The sequence below is a fragment of the Arvicola amphibius genome, chromosome X, assembly GCF_903992535.2.
Source record: "Arvicola amphibius chromosome X, mArvAmp1.2, whole genome shotgun sequence".
In the NCBI taxonomy this organism is placed as follows: domain Eukaryota; kingdom Metazoa; phylum Chordata; class Mammalia; order Rodentia; family Cricetidae; genus Arvicola; species Arvicola amphibius.
Window position 1 is genome coordinate 71,302,236 of NC_052065.1, and position 17,643 is coordinate 71,319,878.

The window sequence follows — 17,643 nt, forward strand, 5'->3', positions numbered from 1 at the left end:
AATATTTCAAAGTACCATGTAATTTTTGCCCCCATCTATATTATTTACATATGCTAGACTCTGGAATTAGGAAAAGGACACACTGTAATCCTCTCTAGATACAAAAAATAAATTTTATTGTTAAGTATTCAAAATATAGATATGTTTTTCAAGCAGAAATTCTTCCCTGTATTCTCAGGACAGTTTTACATTTAAAATAATTTTAAGGCATACTTTATGTATGTCTTATATATTTGTGGTGACCATTCTAGATTTAAAAGAACACATACTGAATATCTATTTCATTGTTAATCATAATTGTTGTTGCTACTGTCTTGTGAGTATGGAGCTCAAAATTAAAATAGTTAAGACTCATTATTGTTCAGTGTTTGTTTATCTTTCCATTTATCTCATTCAAGTGAAGCCATCTATGGGTCCTCCTGTAAGAAACAGCAGATTTTATAGGACTTAACAAGATAACTGAAAAATAATCGAAATAAAGAAAAAATTATTTTCTTTTCATTTAAAAAGCAGAGCTGTGTTTCTAGGCATATTTGAATAAACACCTCTTTTGACTGTTGATTTTCAGGTACACTACATAGTAGACAATCAAGCCATGTTAATTTGAGACACCTTTGTATAAGATGCAGAGAATGAAGACACTCTGTGTGCTCTATTTGTCATTACTTAAATTTAAGTGTCTTCTCCAGCTTTCCAAGTTTCCTAATTTTTCTGTGTCTTCTTTATACAAGCGTGCACACACACACACACCCCATGTTCTATTTTGTATCTTCCCTCAAGATAAAAATTACTTCCTTCATAAGCCTCATATAAACAATATGCATTGATTCCATCCTCAGGTTTCTAGTTATCGGTCATCCATACATTTGGGGAACTACCAATGGTTTAGCATAAATAGAGTTCATGCTGTAAATGAGGTGGTGATAATAACTCATGGGGAACAAATACAAGACCCTTGTTTACCATAATAGAAAAGTAAGACTTCTCTTAGAAAATGTATAATTATTAAGAATTTAAAGCAGGGTAATAGTATGATCTGATTGAGCTGCAAATAACTCTGTTGATTGGTGGTATGGGGGTGGATTTTAGAGAAAGCTGAGAGTTAAGGGGACTGACTAGAAAGCCTGTTTCCCTGTATTATTCTAGACATTAACTCACATGTTCTTGAAATAAGGCAGAAGGCAGTAAATATGGAGAAGAGAAAATATACTTGGGATATTAAAATAAAAGCAACTTAAAATTTGTGAATAGTTAGATGCATGAGGAAATAAGGAAATACTTAAGAGAACTCAGTTTTCTAATGTGAATGATATTGGTGGTATGATTGATCAAAAATAGAAAACAGAGTATTATGTGTGCCTGAGGAGATAGAATTACATTTGACTGAAGATTTTGATTTCAGAGTAACATCTAAAAATTATATACTTGACCCTGCAAGATCTATAAGTGGTTCAAGGTGCCTACTGTCACTCCCCATGATCTAAGTTTGATCCCTGAGACCTACGTGGTGGAACCAACTCCCATATTATTTCCTCTGACCTCTACACATACACCAGTACACAAGTGTACACAAACACATACACATAAGTTATAAATAATTTTAAAAATGAAAGTAAAATTGTAAATGAAAGTGATGTTCCAAATTTATCTATTATAAGACCAGAATTTAAGTGCCCTCAGTGAAGAAATAAAACTAAGTGTAATGATGTTAAGAATGTCTTGTTTTTAATGTGTTAAATTTCCAGAACCTTACATATTATTTTTTATATTATGTCAATGAAGAAAAAACAAGAAAGTAACAAAAAACCTATTTACAATGAACATAAACATTCATTGATTTCTGAGCCATTTCTGCATAATCATAACTTATGTACAAATAAATTTTCTTTTTAATTCATTACATTCAATAGCAAATTTCTATGAAAATGTTTCCTCTAGTTTTTAATGCCAAAGCATACTCAGAATATAGATTTTTAAAAATTCAGTAAAATTTTTAAAACAAGTTTTCAGAGTAACTCAACTTAGTCTCCTTGAAGATGGTATTCATTCTGTAAAATAAACGAAGTTTTTAATATATAGAAAGGATATGGCATAAGGCTTTAACATCCTCTCCAAAGCTCCACTGTAGTCCTTTTTTACTTGGTTTCCTGGATTCTGAGGTTTCCTCAAGTTATATACTCACATCCGAAGATTTGGAGCTAGGTGCACAGATAAAACATTTAGTATTTGTATGTCTGGATCTAGGTTACCTCGTTCAATATATTTTCTAGTTCCACCCACTAATCTGAAATATTATTGATACTCCCTGTTTTTACTACCGAATACCATTCCATAGTGTATCTGTATTATATTTTCATGATCCATTTTCCATATGAAGGGCAACTAGGTTAATTACATTTATTCACTATTGTAATAGAGCAAAAGTGAATATTTGCTAAATAAGTATCTGGAATAGGTTGTCAATTCCTTTAGGCATTTACCAAGAAGCAGTATAACTGGTTCATATAGTAGACTTATTTCTAGCTTTTGGATAATTATCACACAGATTTGCAGAGTGACTACCAGTATATAATCCTACCAGCAGTAAATGATGGCTTTCCTTTCCTGTGTCCTATGCAGCATTTATTTTGTTGCCTTCCAGTCACTCTGACTGAGGTAAGATACAATCTTAAAGCTGTTTTGATTTTCATTTCTCTAATTGCTAAGGATCATGAACATTTTTGAGGTATTTTTTAGCCATTTTTGTTTGAGAACTATTTACTTCCATAGCACATTTACTAAATATTTGTTTTATGAGTCAATTTTTGAGTTCTTTATATATAGTTGATAGTAATCTATCATGTGTATAGCTGAAAGATTGTCTTCTTCACTCTTGATTGTTTCCTAAGCTGTTCAGAAGGTTTTAAGTTTCATGAGGTCCTACTTGTCAGTTGTTGATCCTGGGTAAATGGAGTCTTTTTCAGAAATCTATTTCTTCACCCGTATCTTATATGGCAATTAGTTTTTTATTTTTGAAGTTACAAGTGAACAGTGAGATCTTTGATCCATTTTGAGTTAATTGTTAGTAAGGGTGATCATGCGAACATCCAGTTTTCATATCATTTGTTGATGAAGCTATCTTTTCTCCAGTGTATGATTTTGTTAGCTTTGTCAGATATATTAGATGGCTGTAGTGATGATTACTGGATTTTCTTCTATTGGTCTACACGCTTGTTTTGTGTGTGTGTGTGTGTGTGTGTGTGTGTGTGTGTGTGTGTGCTAGTACTGTACTGGTTTTTATTACAATGTAACATTTTGGTATATCTTAAAATCTGGAATGATAATCCCTCCAGTACTGTTTATTTTATTTGTGATTGCTTTGGCAATCTAAAGTCTTAATTCCAAACAAATATTAGAATGTTATTTTTCTATTTCTGTGAAGTATTAGACAGGGATTTTTTATTGGATTTCATTGAGTGAATAGCTTTTAGTGTAATAGTCATTTCCATAATCTTAATTCTACCATTTTGTGAGCATGGGACATCTTTATATTTTCTACTGTCTTTCTCAGCTTTTCTTTAAAGATGTAAAGTTTTCATTATAGATGTGTTTTTTAAATTCATTTGTTAGGTTTATTCCTAGATATTTATTTTCCTGAGGATATTGTGAATGAGTGTTTGTCCATGACCTTTTTCTTAGAGTATTTGTTATTGGTGTATCAGAAAAGGTATTAATTTTTTAACTCCACTCTCACCTTGACAGTTTGCTGAAAGTGTTGCTTACTTCTAGATGTTTCCTGGCAAGTGTTTTAGGGTATCTAAAGTATCATATCATGTCACCTGAAAATGGGGATGGTTTGACATCTCTTTGACTATTTATATTCCTTTAATTTCCTTTTCTTTCCTCATTGCTCCAGCTAGTGCTTTGATCACTATATTGAAAAAGAATGCAGATAGTTGACATCCTTGTTTTCCTCCTGATTTCAATGGGATTACTTTGAGTTTTCTCCAGTTAGGATGATGTTGGCTTTGGGTTTCTCATGTATAAACATTTATGTTAAAGTAGGTTCTCTCTAGTCCTACAATATCTAGGACATTTATCATGATGAATAGTAGATTTTGTCACAAGCCTTTTTTGCAACTATTGAGAAAACCATGTGATAATCTTTTTATCATTAAGACCATTTTTGTGATTTATTACATTTAATGACTTATCGACAGCTTAATCCTGGCATGGTCAATATTTTTTGATATATGCCTCTATTTTTTTGCAAGTATTTTATTGGGAATTTTTAAAACTCTGTGTTAATCAGAATATTGGGCCTGTAGCTCTTCTTTTCTATTGTGTCTTTGTCTGTTTATGGTATTAAAGCTATACTGTTATTCATAGAAGTTTGGAAGTATTGCTTCTGTTTCTGTATTTTATTCTGTCATTTATTACATTCCAACTGCAGTTTCCCCTCCCTCCTCTCCTCTTAGCCCTCTCCTCACCTTACCTCTCCCCAAGATCCACTCTTCCTCCATTTCCCTTCAGAAAAGGCCAACCCTCCCAGGGATATCAACCAAACATGGGATATTAAATTGCAGTAAGACTATACATATCCATTCATATCAAGGCTCGGTAAGGGAACCCAATAGGATGGAAAGTGTCCCAAAGTGGGCAAGAGTCAAAGTCAGCTCCTGTTCCCACTGTTAGGAGTCCCACTGAAACATCAAGCTATACAACATTAACATATATGCAGAGAATTAGGTCAAAACTATACAGGCACCCTAATTGTCCATGTAGTCTCTACAAACTCTATTAGCACTGGTTAGTTGATTCTGTGCCATTTTCTTGTGATGTTCTTAAAACCTCCAGCTCTTAAAATTTTTCCACACTTCCACAGGATTCCCCAAGCTTTGCCTAATGTTTGGCTGTGGATCTCTACATCTGCTCCCATCACTTGCTAGATAAAGCCTCTCTAATGATGATTATGCTAGGTGACAGTCTACAAGTATGGTAGAGCATCATTGGGAATCAAATCATTGACATTTTCTTTCAGTTTTTCAAGATGTGTTTGGTTCTATTCTAGGTCTCTGGGCTATCCAGCCTATGTATCCTGGCCATCTAGGCAGTGACAAGCATGGACTCCCTCTTGTGTCATGGGTCTCAGCTTGGACCAGTCATTGGTTGGCCACTCCCACAAGTTCTGTGTCATCTTTACCCCAGCACATCTTTCAGGAAAGACAAATTGTAGGTCATTATGTGGCTGAGTTAGTGTTCCAATTCTTCCACTGGAAGCCTTGCATGTTTAGAGAAGGTGACTGTTTCAGGCCCATATTCCCTATTAGTAGAACTCTTTGCTAGAGTCAACACCATAAATTCCTGGAAATTTTCATCGCACTAGGTTTCTACCTCACCCCCCAGATGCCCCCTGATTCCATTTGTCTTTCCCAATATACTCTTCCTCCACTCTCCCACCTGTTCCCTTCTGTTTTCATCCACGCCCTGTCCCAGGCCACCCATGAAATCTATTTCCCCTAGCAAGGGAGATTTACACATCCCCCCATTGAGTCCTCTATTTTACCTAGCCTCTCTGGGTCTGAGGATTATAGCATGGTTATCAGTTATTTCACAGCTAATATCCACCTATAAGTGAGTCCATACCATTTTTTGGGGGGTATGGGTTACTTCATTTGTTATTTTTTCGAATTCTGTATATTTGCCTGAAAATTTCATCATGTTACTTTTTTAACAGTTGAGTTACATACACTCCATTGTGTAAAAGTCCCACATTTTCCTTATCCATTCTTTGCTTGAGGGACATCTAGGTTGTTTCCAGTTTGTGGCTATTATGAATAAAGCTGCTATGAAATTGTCCTTGGGGTATGTATGGGTGAGCATCCTATTGGTATATGCCCAGGATTGGTATAACAGGGTCTTGAGGTATATTGATTCCCAATTTTCTGAGAAACTTCCATATTGATTTCCAAAGTGACTATGCAAGTTTGCACTTAATAGCAATAGAGGAGTGTTCCCCTTACTCCACATACTCTCCAACTTAAGCTGTTGCTTGTTTTTATCTTACCACCCTGACAGGTATAAGATAGGATCTCAGAGTCATTTTGATTTGCATTTTCCTGATGGCTAATGATGGTAAACATTTCTGTGTTTCTTAGCCATTTGATATTCCTCTGTTGAGCTCTGTACCCCATTTTTAATTGGATTATTTGCTTTGCTAATATCTAGTTTCTTGAGTTATTTATATATTTTAGAGATCAGCCCTATGTCAGATGTAGACTTGGTGAAGTTTTTTTTTTCCTTTTCTATAAGCAGTCATTTGGTCTTATTGAAAGTGTCCTTTGCCTTAAAAAGGCTTTTCAGTTTCAGGAGGTCCCACGTATTAATTGTAAATCTTAGTGTTTGTATTACTGGTGTTCTGTTGAAGAAGTTGGTTCTTGTGCCAATGTGTTCAAGACTATTTTCTACTTTTCTATCATGTTTGATATATCTGGTTTTATGTTGAAGTCTTTGATCCACTTGGACTTGAGCTTTGTGTAGGGTGATAGATATGAATCTATTTTCATTCTTCTATATGCCAACATACATTTAGACCAGCAGTATTTGCTAATGATTCTTTATTTTTTCAAATGTGTATTTCTGGCTTCTTTCTCAAAAATCAGGTATCCATAGGTGTGTGGATTTCTGTCTGGGTCTTCAATTTTATTCCATAGATCAACTGGTCTGTTTTATGTCAATACCATGCAGTTTATATTACTATAGCTCTGTGGTAGAGCTTGAAATTAGGGATAAAGTTACCTCTAGAACTTCCTTTATTGTAGGATTGTTTTAGGTATCCTAGGTTTTTTTCCATATCACATTAAGTATTATTCTTTCAGGGTTTGTAAAAACTTGATTTGGAATTTTCATGGCAATTGCATGGAGTCTGTAGGTTGCTTTTGGTAAAATAGCCATTTTTGTTTGTTTTTCAAGACAGGGTTTTCTGTAGCTTTGTAACCTGTCCTGGAACTAGCTCTTGTAGACCAGGCTGGTCTTCAACTCACAGAGATCCACCTGTCTCTGCCTACCAAGAGCTTGGATTAAAGGTGTGTTCCACCACTACCTGGAAAAATGGCCATTTTTACTATGTTAATCCTACTGATCTATGAGCATGAGAAATCTTTCCATCTTCTGATACCTTACTCAGTTTTCTTCTTTATAGACTTGAAATTCTTGTCATATAGGTCTTTCACTTGCTTTGTTTGAGTTACACCAAGATATTTTAAACTATTTGTGGCTATGTGAAAGATATTGTTTCCCCATTTCTTTCTTAGTCTATTTATCATGTTTATAGAAGGGTTACAGGTTTTTTTAGTTAATTTTGTATCCAGATACTTCACTAAAGGTATTTATCAGCTGTAGGAGGTCCCTGGTAGGATTTTTGGCATCATATATGTATATTATCATATCATGTGCAAATAACAATAAATTGACTTCTTCCTTTCCAATTTGTATCCCTTCATCTTCATTGTCTTAGAGCTCCAACTAGAACTTCATGTCCTATATTGAAAAGATATGGAGAGAGTGGACAACCTTGCCTTGTTCCTGATATAAGTAGAATTGCTTTCAGTTTCACTTCATTTAATTTTGTGTTGGCTATTAGCTTGCTGTATAATGCCATTGGTTGTTATTACTCATTGACTCTGGGGGCCCACCACTGAGCTACCAAATAATCATACAGAGACTTATTCTTTTTTATAAATGCCAGGCCTTGCCTTGGCTTTGGCGTATTTCTAGTCATATTTTTTTAATTTTTCTACCTTTTGCCTCTGGGCTTTTATCTGTCTCTATTTCTGAATATCTTTCTTTCCTTTCCTTATTCCATGTCTGGTTGTGTGGCTGTGTAAATGGCCCTAGTATCTTCCTCTCTTTTCTCCCTTTTCTGTTCCTTTTTTCTCTATTTATTCACTCTTCCTGGCAGCTCATCTTATCCCTCTCCTGCCTAGCCATTGGTCACTAAGCCCCTTCTTAGACCAATCATCTCTTTTGGGTAGGCAAAGTAACACATCTTAAATTAATATTCCAGAACAGTATGTTGCCTTTCTTTTTTTTTTATTTTTCGAGACAGGGTTTCCCTGTAGTTTCTAGAGCCTGTCCTGAACCTAGCTCTTGTAGACCAGGCTGGTCTCGAACTCACAGAGATCCGCCTGCCTCTGCCTCCCGAGTGCTGGGATTAAAGGCGTGCGCCACCACCGCCCGGCTTATGTTGCCTTTCTTATATTTAGGTATGTCCTTTGTATCCCTGATATCTCTAAATCTCTTATCATAAGGGATGTTATATTTTGTCAAAGACTTTTTTAGCATCTAATGGAATGGTTATACTTTTTAAAAAAATTTCAGTTTGTTTATTTGGTAGATTGTATTGGCAGATTTTAATATGTTGGACCTGCATTTCTTTCTGGAATGAAACCTATTTGATCATGATGGATTATTTTTAATGTGTTTTTAGATTCAGTTTGTGAGTATTTTATTGAATATTTTTGCATCAATGTTTATGGGGTGATATTGGTTTGTAATTCTCATTTTTGTTGAGTCTTTGTGAGGTTCTGGTATCAGGATGACTATAGTATTCTAAAATGAATTCAGCAATGTTCTGTCTGTTGCTATTTTGAAAAGTAACTTGAGAAATATTAGAAATGACTCTTCTTCAAAACTCTCCTAGAATTTATTACTAAAATCATCTGGTCCTTTGATTTCATCTATTGATTGATTGATTGGGGGAATTCAATGACATCTATTTTCTTAGAAATTATAGGCTTATTTAAATTCTTTATCTAATCCTGATTTAACTTTGGTAGGTGGTATCAAGAAATTTGTCCATTTCTTTTAGATTTTCCAATTTTGTGGAGTTCAGGTCTATGAAGTATGACCTAAAGATACTTTGGATTTCCTTGGTATTTGTTGTTATGCACCCCACTTTTGATTCTGATGTTTAAATTTGAATATTTTCTTTGTTTCTTTTAGTTAGTTTAGATAAGGGTCTCTCTATCTTGTGGATTTTCTCAACCCTTTGTTTCATTATTTGTATTGGTATTGTTCTAATTGTTTCTGTTTTATTGGTTTCAGCCCTGAATTTGCTTATTTCCTGTTCTCTACTCCTCTAGGGTCTGTTTGCCTTTTTTGTTCTAGAGCATACAGTTGTGCTATTAAGTTACTAATATGACATTTCTCCAAATTCCTTATGAAGGCACTTAGCACTCTGAAAATCCCTCTTACCACTCTTCTCATTGTGTCTCATAAGTTTGTCTATGAAGGCGTAAGTCACAAACGATCCTACACCAGTTTGGAATTATGATTAATAGAATAGTTATTTATTTAAGGGGGAAAAACTTACAGATCACCTTCCCAGACAACAGCCCTCTGCGCGATCAGGAAAGGAGCCTAGTAGCCGGAAGCAGAGCCACAAGCAAGAGAGAGCGAGCAGAGGGAAGTTGTTGCTTTTTAAAGAGAGAGACCACGCCCCAAATAGGCTGGTATCTCAGTGGCTATTGGCTGAAGGAGCGGAAAGAGTTAGCACAACACCTCCCCCTTTTGTTTAAGTAAGAGAGTTCTAAACCTACTATGAAATTATATACAATAAGTACAAATATCCTATTATAACTAGCTTAAGTCTTGTATAATAAATAACTTGGCCAAGTCATGAGAGGAAAGTAACTACATTTATATAGTCTTCAATCCCATCGAAGATCTGAGAAGGGAAATAATGTTACCTGAGTAATTAGGAAGTGCAATCAAACAACTTCCAAAACATGCAACAAATCACAGACACAACTGGCTACCTGGGCAATCACCCAAAGTCACGTTTGCAGCGTTGAAGCAATCAACTTTGGCTAAGGCCTAACGTAACTGACATACCATTTTCAAAGGCAGGAAACTATTCAAAACTATCTTACCCTGTCTTGGCACGATATGACTGTTATATCCATTTACGGATACTTTGTATCTCTGTCAGTGGTTGAGATATGGGCATTTCTTTGCCCAAAGGCTAGTTCTGTCAAGAAGAAAGGCTCCAGGTAGAGTCTCTTTGGTGCTCAACATTTTCTCGTGAATAGATTAGTGTTGCCAGGAGCAATGTGTCTCACTATTACTGAACTCTGAGTTAAAGGCCATTTTCTACAGCTCTTTGAAAAGGTTGAAGATTATCTATCTATACTGAATATAATTTCTATGTATCTAAAGAACCTGATTAGTCTAATTATAAATGACAAACATAGATGACTATTGATCTATATAATTCTCAATACCTATCTAACTTAAAGACTAAGACAATAAACAACTGTGCAGTAAATGAAGACAATGACCTCCAAATGTAAACAATGTACAAATATACATTGCAATATGGCATATATATATATATATATATATATCAATACATAAACAGTATATAAAGTATCTTAATCAGGTAGAAATGTACACTGCAATCTGGTAAATAAACATATCAATACTATATATATACATAAAAATGTTTTAAACAGGTAGAAGCATGCATGCATATTATAGTCAATGTAATTTAACTTTGTATCAATATACAAGAATCAATACCAATATAAATGTCTAAAAACAATAACTCACAAGTACCAAGCTATTATCCCATCATCCAATTATCCTTTTTCTCTTCAAAAGAGATCCCTGTGATGGAGGACTCTCATTGGTTAATAAAGAAACTGCCTTGGCTTTTTGATAGGGCATGATTTAGATAGGTGGAGTAGACAGAACAGAATGCTGGGAAGAAGGGAAGTTAGTCTCTCCTCTCTGAGACAGTTGCCATGAAGCCAGACACCAGGTCAGACATGCTGAATCTTTCCCGGTAAGACACCAACTCGTGGTACTACACACTTTACTAAATATGGGTTAAAGCAAGATATGAGAATTAGCTAATAAGAGGCTGAAACTAATGGGTCAGGCAGTGTTTAAATGAATACAGTTTGTGTGTTGTTATTTCAGGGCATAAGCTAGCTATGCTATGCGAGAACTGGGCGAGATGAAAAGCAGGCCTACCCGCAGCTCCTTACTACATCCCTGAGCTTTTAAAATTCTTCCCCCACCCTCAACCGTATACTAATTATAATCAACCCCTAAATGATGTCCCTAAACCTAAGGACATACTTTACTGGGAGAGGGGATGTCATCCTCTAGAATTACTTCCAGCTGTCATGGGGGCGACATTGTCTCTGGGGGATCCTGTGAAAGTAAAATGATGGTTAAATTTCAAAATTGATATCTTTTAAAATTGCAAATAGTCTCTGAGTATTTTGTGGAGCTTTGTCCAGAGTGTTGTACAAGATGTGCACCATTCCACCTAAGTTGGAAACGTCTTGTGCAGCTGGTACCCAAAACAGGTCTTGTAGTAGTGTGTTATCAGTATCATGACGTCATATCAACCAGGTAGAGTTGTTGTTATGGGGCCCCATCTTCTTCCTGGAAACTTCAAATGTCACTGCAGGAAAAACTCATTGTTCATTGTGGAAAACTTAAACATTAATCATATAGACATAAACAGACATACATATATTCAATGAAAGGCATAATACAATGAAAGGTATGATAGATATGAAGAAAAGCAAAGATGTTTTCTAAACTCCTATTTCTTTCTGTTCCATATCATGGCTCTTGACATGAGACAGAAACTCTTGGTTTTTCTATTAACAACAGGCTTGGAATTAGAGAAGGACGGAGCCAGAGTCCAACTCCAAAACTAGCTCTATGAATTTAGAAATATGATTTAGTATATCTTACTTACAGACCCTATTCAGTTTTCTTGACAGTCCCTATTGGGTTGTTATTTTTCCATCTGTCGGTATTCAAACATTCAGGGTCCCTTGAATTTTTCAAAGATGAGTGTTTTCCTGCAGAGATAAGAATAGAACCCTGCCCCCATTCTATGTTTTTCTTACCACCTGTATGATTATCATCATTGCCTATGAGCTGTCATTTCTTTCCAAAAGGTTTCTTCTCTTCAAATCGAACCTTTAATAATTTTGATGGTATCCACAATTTTTTTCTCCTGTGGAAACGAGAGCAAAACCCCTTCCCCAACGTAGCATATCTCCTGGCTTCCATTGAGAGGTCAGCATATCTTTGAAATAAACTGGTTGATTTAGTTCAGCAGACTTTTCCATTATATAATGTCTTTCTGACGCTGTTGTTCCTTTCTCATTAGCATTGAGAAAATTCAATGTTAAAAAAGCCTTATGCAATCTATTTCTGGGGGTATTTTCCATCCCTTTCTGTTTGTTCAGCATATCCTTTATAGTACGATTGATCTTTCTATAACTGCCTGACCTGTAGGATTATTTGGTATACCTGTTTTATATTATAGTAAGCAAAAAGTGTTTCATTTTCTTAGATACATAAGCTGGATCATTGTTTTTATTTGTGCAGGTATACCCATGATGGCCATAACGTCAAATAAATGTGTGATTATTGAATCAGGCTTTTCTGAGCTCAGGGCATTTGCCCATTGAAAACCTGAATATGTGTCTATGGAGTGGTATACATATTTTAATTTACCAAATTCCATAAAGTAGAACACATATATTTGCTAGATTTCATGTAGTGATAGGGCGAACAAGCCTGCTTTTCATCCCACCTGGATCCAAAACAGCTAGTTTTACACGTGAAATAATTACATGGAAACTGTATTAATTTAAATACTGCCTGGCCCATTAGTTTCAGCCTCTTTTTTTGTGGGGCTCCATCATTTTCTCCATCATTGCCAGGTGGAGGTTCTATGGTGATATGCAAGAAATTCATCAGTATGGCTATAGGATCTGGCCTTTTCCGGCTCCCTCTCCTCAGCTGCCCAAGGAACTAGCTGAAGGCATCTCCCTAGAAACCAGGAACCCCTCTAGAGGCAAGTCAACCCTCAGATGGCTCCCTTACATAAGATGTATGCTTCCCTGCTCCCATATCCACCCTTCCTATATCCCAAGCATCCCATTCCCCTGAGCTGTCCCCATTCTCCCCTTCACACTTTTCTCTCCCCATCTCCCCTTAGCCCCGTCCCACCCCACCGCCAAGTTCCCAATTTTTGCCCGGCGATCTTGTCTACTTCCAATATCCAGGAGGATTACTGTAAGTTTTTCTTTGGGTTCACCTTCTTATTATCTTCTCAAGGATCCCAAATTATAGGCTCGATGTCCTTTAATTATGGCTAGAAACTGATTATGAGTGAGTACATCCCATGTTCATCTTTTTGGGTCTGGGTTACCTCACTCAGAATAGGGTTTTCTATTTCCACCCATTTGCATGCAAAATTCAAGATGTCATTGATTTTACTGCTGAGTAGTATTCTAACATGTATATATTTCACAGTTTCTTCATCCATTCTTCCACTGAAGGGCATCTGGGTTGGTTCCGGGATCTGGCTATTACAAATAATGCTGCTATGAACATAGTTGAGCAGATGCTTTTGTAGTATGATTGAGCATCTCTTGGGTAAATTCCCAAGAGTGGAATTACTGGGTCCTGGGGTAGGTTGATCCTGAATTTCCTGAGAAATCGCCACACTGCTTTCCAAAGTGGTTGCACAAGTGTGCATTCCCACCAGGAATGGATGAGTGTACCCCTTACCCCACAACCTCTCCAGCAAAGGCTATCATTGGTGTTTTTGATTTTAGCCAATCTGACAGGTATAAGATGGTTGTTTTGATTTGCATTTCCCTGATAGCTAAGGAGGTTGAGCATGACCTTAAGTGTCTTTTGGCCATTTGAACTTCTTCTGTTGAGAATTCTCTGTTCAGTTCAGCCCCCCATTTTTTAAATGTGTTAATTAGCATTTTAAAGTCTAGTCTCTTGGGTTCCTTATATATTTTAGAGATCAGACCTTTGTCAGTTGCAAGGTTGGTGAAGATCTTTTCCCAGTCAGTAGGCTGCCTTTTTGTCTTAGTGACAGTGTCCTTTGCTTTACAGAAGCTGCTCAGCTTCAGGAGGTCCCATTTATTCAATGTTGCCCTTAATGTCTGTGCTGCTGGGGTTATACGTAGGAAACAGTCTCCTGTGTCCATTTGTTGTAGAATACTTCCCACTTTTTCCTCTATCAAGCTCAGTGTGTTCAGATTAATATTGAGGTCTCTAATCCATTTGGACTTGAGTTTTGTGCATGGTGATAGATATGGATCTACTTTCATTCTTCTACAGGTTGACATCCAGTTATGCCAGCACCATTTGTTGAAGATGCCCCCTTTCTTCCATTGTGTACTTTTAGCTCCTTTATCAAAAATCAGGTGTTCATAGGTTTGTGGGTTAAGATCCATGTTTTCTATTCGATTCCATTGGTCGACTTCTCTGTTTTTATGCCAATACCAAACTGTTTTCAATACTGTAGCTCTGTAATAGAGTTTGAAGTCAGGGATGGTAATGCCTCCAGAAGTACCTTTATTGAATAAGATTGTTTGGGCTATCCTGGGTTTCTTGTTTTTCCGTATAAAGTTGCTTATTGTCCTCTCAATATCTGTGAAGAATTTTCATGGGACCTTGATGGGAATTGCATTGAATCTATAGATTGCTTTTGGTAGAATTGCCATTTTTACTATGTTGATCCTCCCAATCCATGAGCAAGGGAGATCCTTCCATTTTCTGGTATCCTCTTCAATTTCTTTCTTCAAAGACTTAAAATTCTTGTCAAATAAGTCCTTCACTTCCTTGGTTAGAGTTACTCCCAGGTATCTTATGCTATTTGTGGCTATTGTGAAAGGTGATTTCCCTCTCTGCTTCCTTATCCTTTGTGTATAGGAGGGCAACTGATTTTTTGGAGGCGATCTTGTATCCTGCCACGTTACTGAAGGAGTTTATCAGCTGTAGGCGTTCTTTGGTGGGGTTTTTGGGGTCGCTTAAGTACACTATCATATCATCTGCAAATAACGAAAGTTTAACTTCTTCCTTTCCAAATCGAATTCCCTTGATTCTTTTATGTTGTCTTATTGCTATTGCTAGAACTTCAAGCAGTATATTGAAGAGATGAGAGAGTGGACAGCCTTGTCGTGTTCCTGAATTTAGTGGGATGGCCTTGAGTTTCTCTCCATTTAATTTGATGTTAGCTGTCAGATTGCTGTAAATAGCCTTTATTATATTTAGGAATGACCCTTGTATCCCTAATCTCTCCAAGATCTTTATCACAAAGGGGTGTTGAATTTTGTCAAATGCTTTTTTAGCATCTATTGAGATGATCATATGGTTTTTTTTTTCCTTCAGTTTATTTATGTGATGGATTACATTGATAGATTTTTGTATGTTGAACCAGCCCTGCATCTCTGGGATGAAGCCTACCTGATCGTAATGGATAATTTTCCTAATGTGTTCTTGGATTCGGTTTGCCAGTATTTTATTGAGAATTTTTGTGTCAATGTTCATGAGTGAGACTGGCCTGTAATTATCTTTCTTGGTTGAGTCTTTGTGTGGTTTAGGTATCAGGGTAACTGCAGCTTCATAAAAGGAATTTGGCAATGACTCTTCTGTTTCTATATTATGAAATACCTTAAGGAGTATAGGTATTAGGTCTTCTTGGAAGTTCTGGTAGAATTCCGCATTGAACCCATCTGGTCCTGGGCTCTTTTGGGTAGGGAGGTTTTTGATAACAGTTTCTAATTCGTTGCGACTAACAGGACTATTTAGATTGTTCACCTGGTGCTGGTTTCACTTTCGTATATAGTACTTATCTTAAAAAAAAGTCCATTTCTTTTACATTTTCCAATTTTGAAGCATACAGGCTTTTGTAGTAAGATCTAATGATTCTCGGAATTTCCTCGGTGTCTGTGTTGCCCTTTTCATTTCTGATTTTATTAATTTGTGAGTTCTCTCTCTGCCCTTTGAGTAGTTTGGATAGGGGTTTGTCAATCTTGTTGATTTTCTCCTACAACCAGCTTTTTGTTTCATTGATTCTTTGTATTATTTTCTCTATTTCTACTTTGTTGATTTCTGCCATCAGTTTGATTATTTCAAGTCTTCTACTCCTCCTAGGTGAGTCTGCTTTTTTTTTTCCAGAGCTTTCAGTTGTGCTGTTAAGTCTCCAATGAGTGCTTTCTCTGTTTTCTTTAAGTGGACACAGTGCTATGATCTTTCCTCTTAGCACTGCTTTCATTGTGTCCCATAGTTTTGAGTATTTTGTGTCTTTGTTTTCATTAAATTCAAGAAGACTTTAATTTCTTTCTTTATTTCTTCCTTGACCCAGGTGTGGTTCAGTAGTTGACTGTTCAGTTTCCATGAGTTTGTGGGCTTCCTGGGGGTAGCATTGTTGTTGATTTCTAATTTTAATCCATGGTGATCCAATAAGACACAGGTGGTTACTAATATTTTTTGTATCTGTGGAAGTTTGCTTTGTTACCGAGTATGTGGTCAATTTTCGAGAAGGTTCCATGAGCTGCAGAGAAGAAGGTATATTCTTTCCTATTTGGGTGGAATGTTCTATAGATGTCTGTTAAGGCCATTTGGTTCATTACCTCCATTAAGTCTCTTATTTCTTTGTTAGGTTTCTGTCTGATTGACCTGTCCATTGGTGAGAGAGGAGTGTTGAAGTCTCCTACTATTAGTGTGTGTGGTTTGATGTCTGCCTTGAGTTCTAGAAGTGTTTCTTTTACATAAGTGGGTGCTTTTATATTAGGGGCATAGGTATTCAGGATTGAGACTTCATTCTGAAGGATTTTTCCTGTAATGAGTATAAAGTGTCCCTTTCTATCTCTTCTGATTGATTTTAGTTTGAAGTCAATTTTGCTAGAAATTAGTATGGCCACACCGGCTTGTTTCTTAGGTCCATTTGCTTGATAAATCTTTTCCCAACCCTTTACTCTGAGTAGGTGTCTGTCTTTGTAGTTGAGGTGTGTTTCTTGTAAACAGCATAATGTTGGATCCTGTTTTCGTATCCAATTTCTTAACCTGTGCCTTTTTATAGGTGAATTGAGTCCATTGATATTAAGTGATATTAATGACCAGTGGTTGTTAACTCCAGTCATTATTTTTGTAGTAGAGTTTGTGTGTTTCTCTTCTTCTATTTGTGCTGGTGAAGGGTCGCTAGATGCCTGAGTTATTGTGGGCGTTGTTGGACTCCTTGGTTTGTGATTTTCCTTCTATTATTTTTTGTAACTCTGGATTTTTGGCTACGTATTGTTTAAATATGTTTTTGTCCTGGAATATCTTGTTTTCTCCATTGATGGTGAATGCTACCTTTGCTGGGTATAGTAGTCTGGGCTTGCATCCATGTTTCCTTAGTGTATGTAGCACATCTATCCACTACCTTCTGGCTTTCATGGTTTCCAGTGAGAAGTTAGGTGTGATTCTGATAAGTTTCCCTTTATATGTTACTTGACCTTTTTCCTTTGCAGCTCTTAATATCTGTTCTTTATTCTGTATGTTTTGTGTTTTGATTATTATATGGCACGGTGATGTTTTCTTTTGATCCAGTCTATTTGGTGTTCTGTAGACTTCTTTTACTTTCATAGGAATATCCTTCTTTAGGTTGGGGAAATTTTCTTCTATAATTTTGTTGAATATATTTTCTGGATCTTTGAGTTGTAATTCTTCTCCTTCTTCTAACCCAATTATTCTTAGGTTTGGTCTTTTCATGGTGTCCCAAATTTACTGGATGTTTTGTGTTAAGAATTTGTTGGATTTGTTTTGTTCTTTAATCTGTGA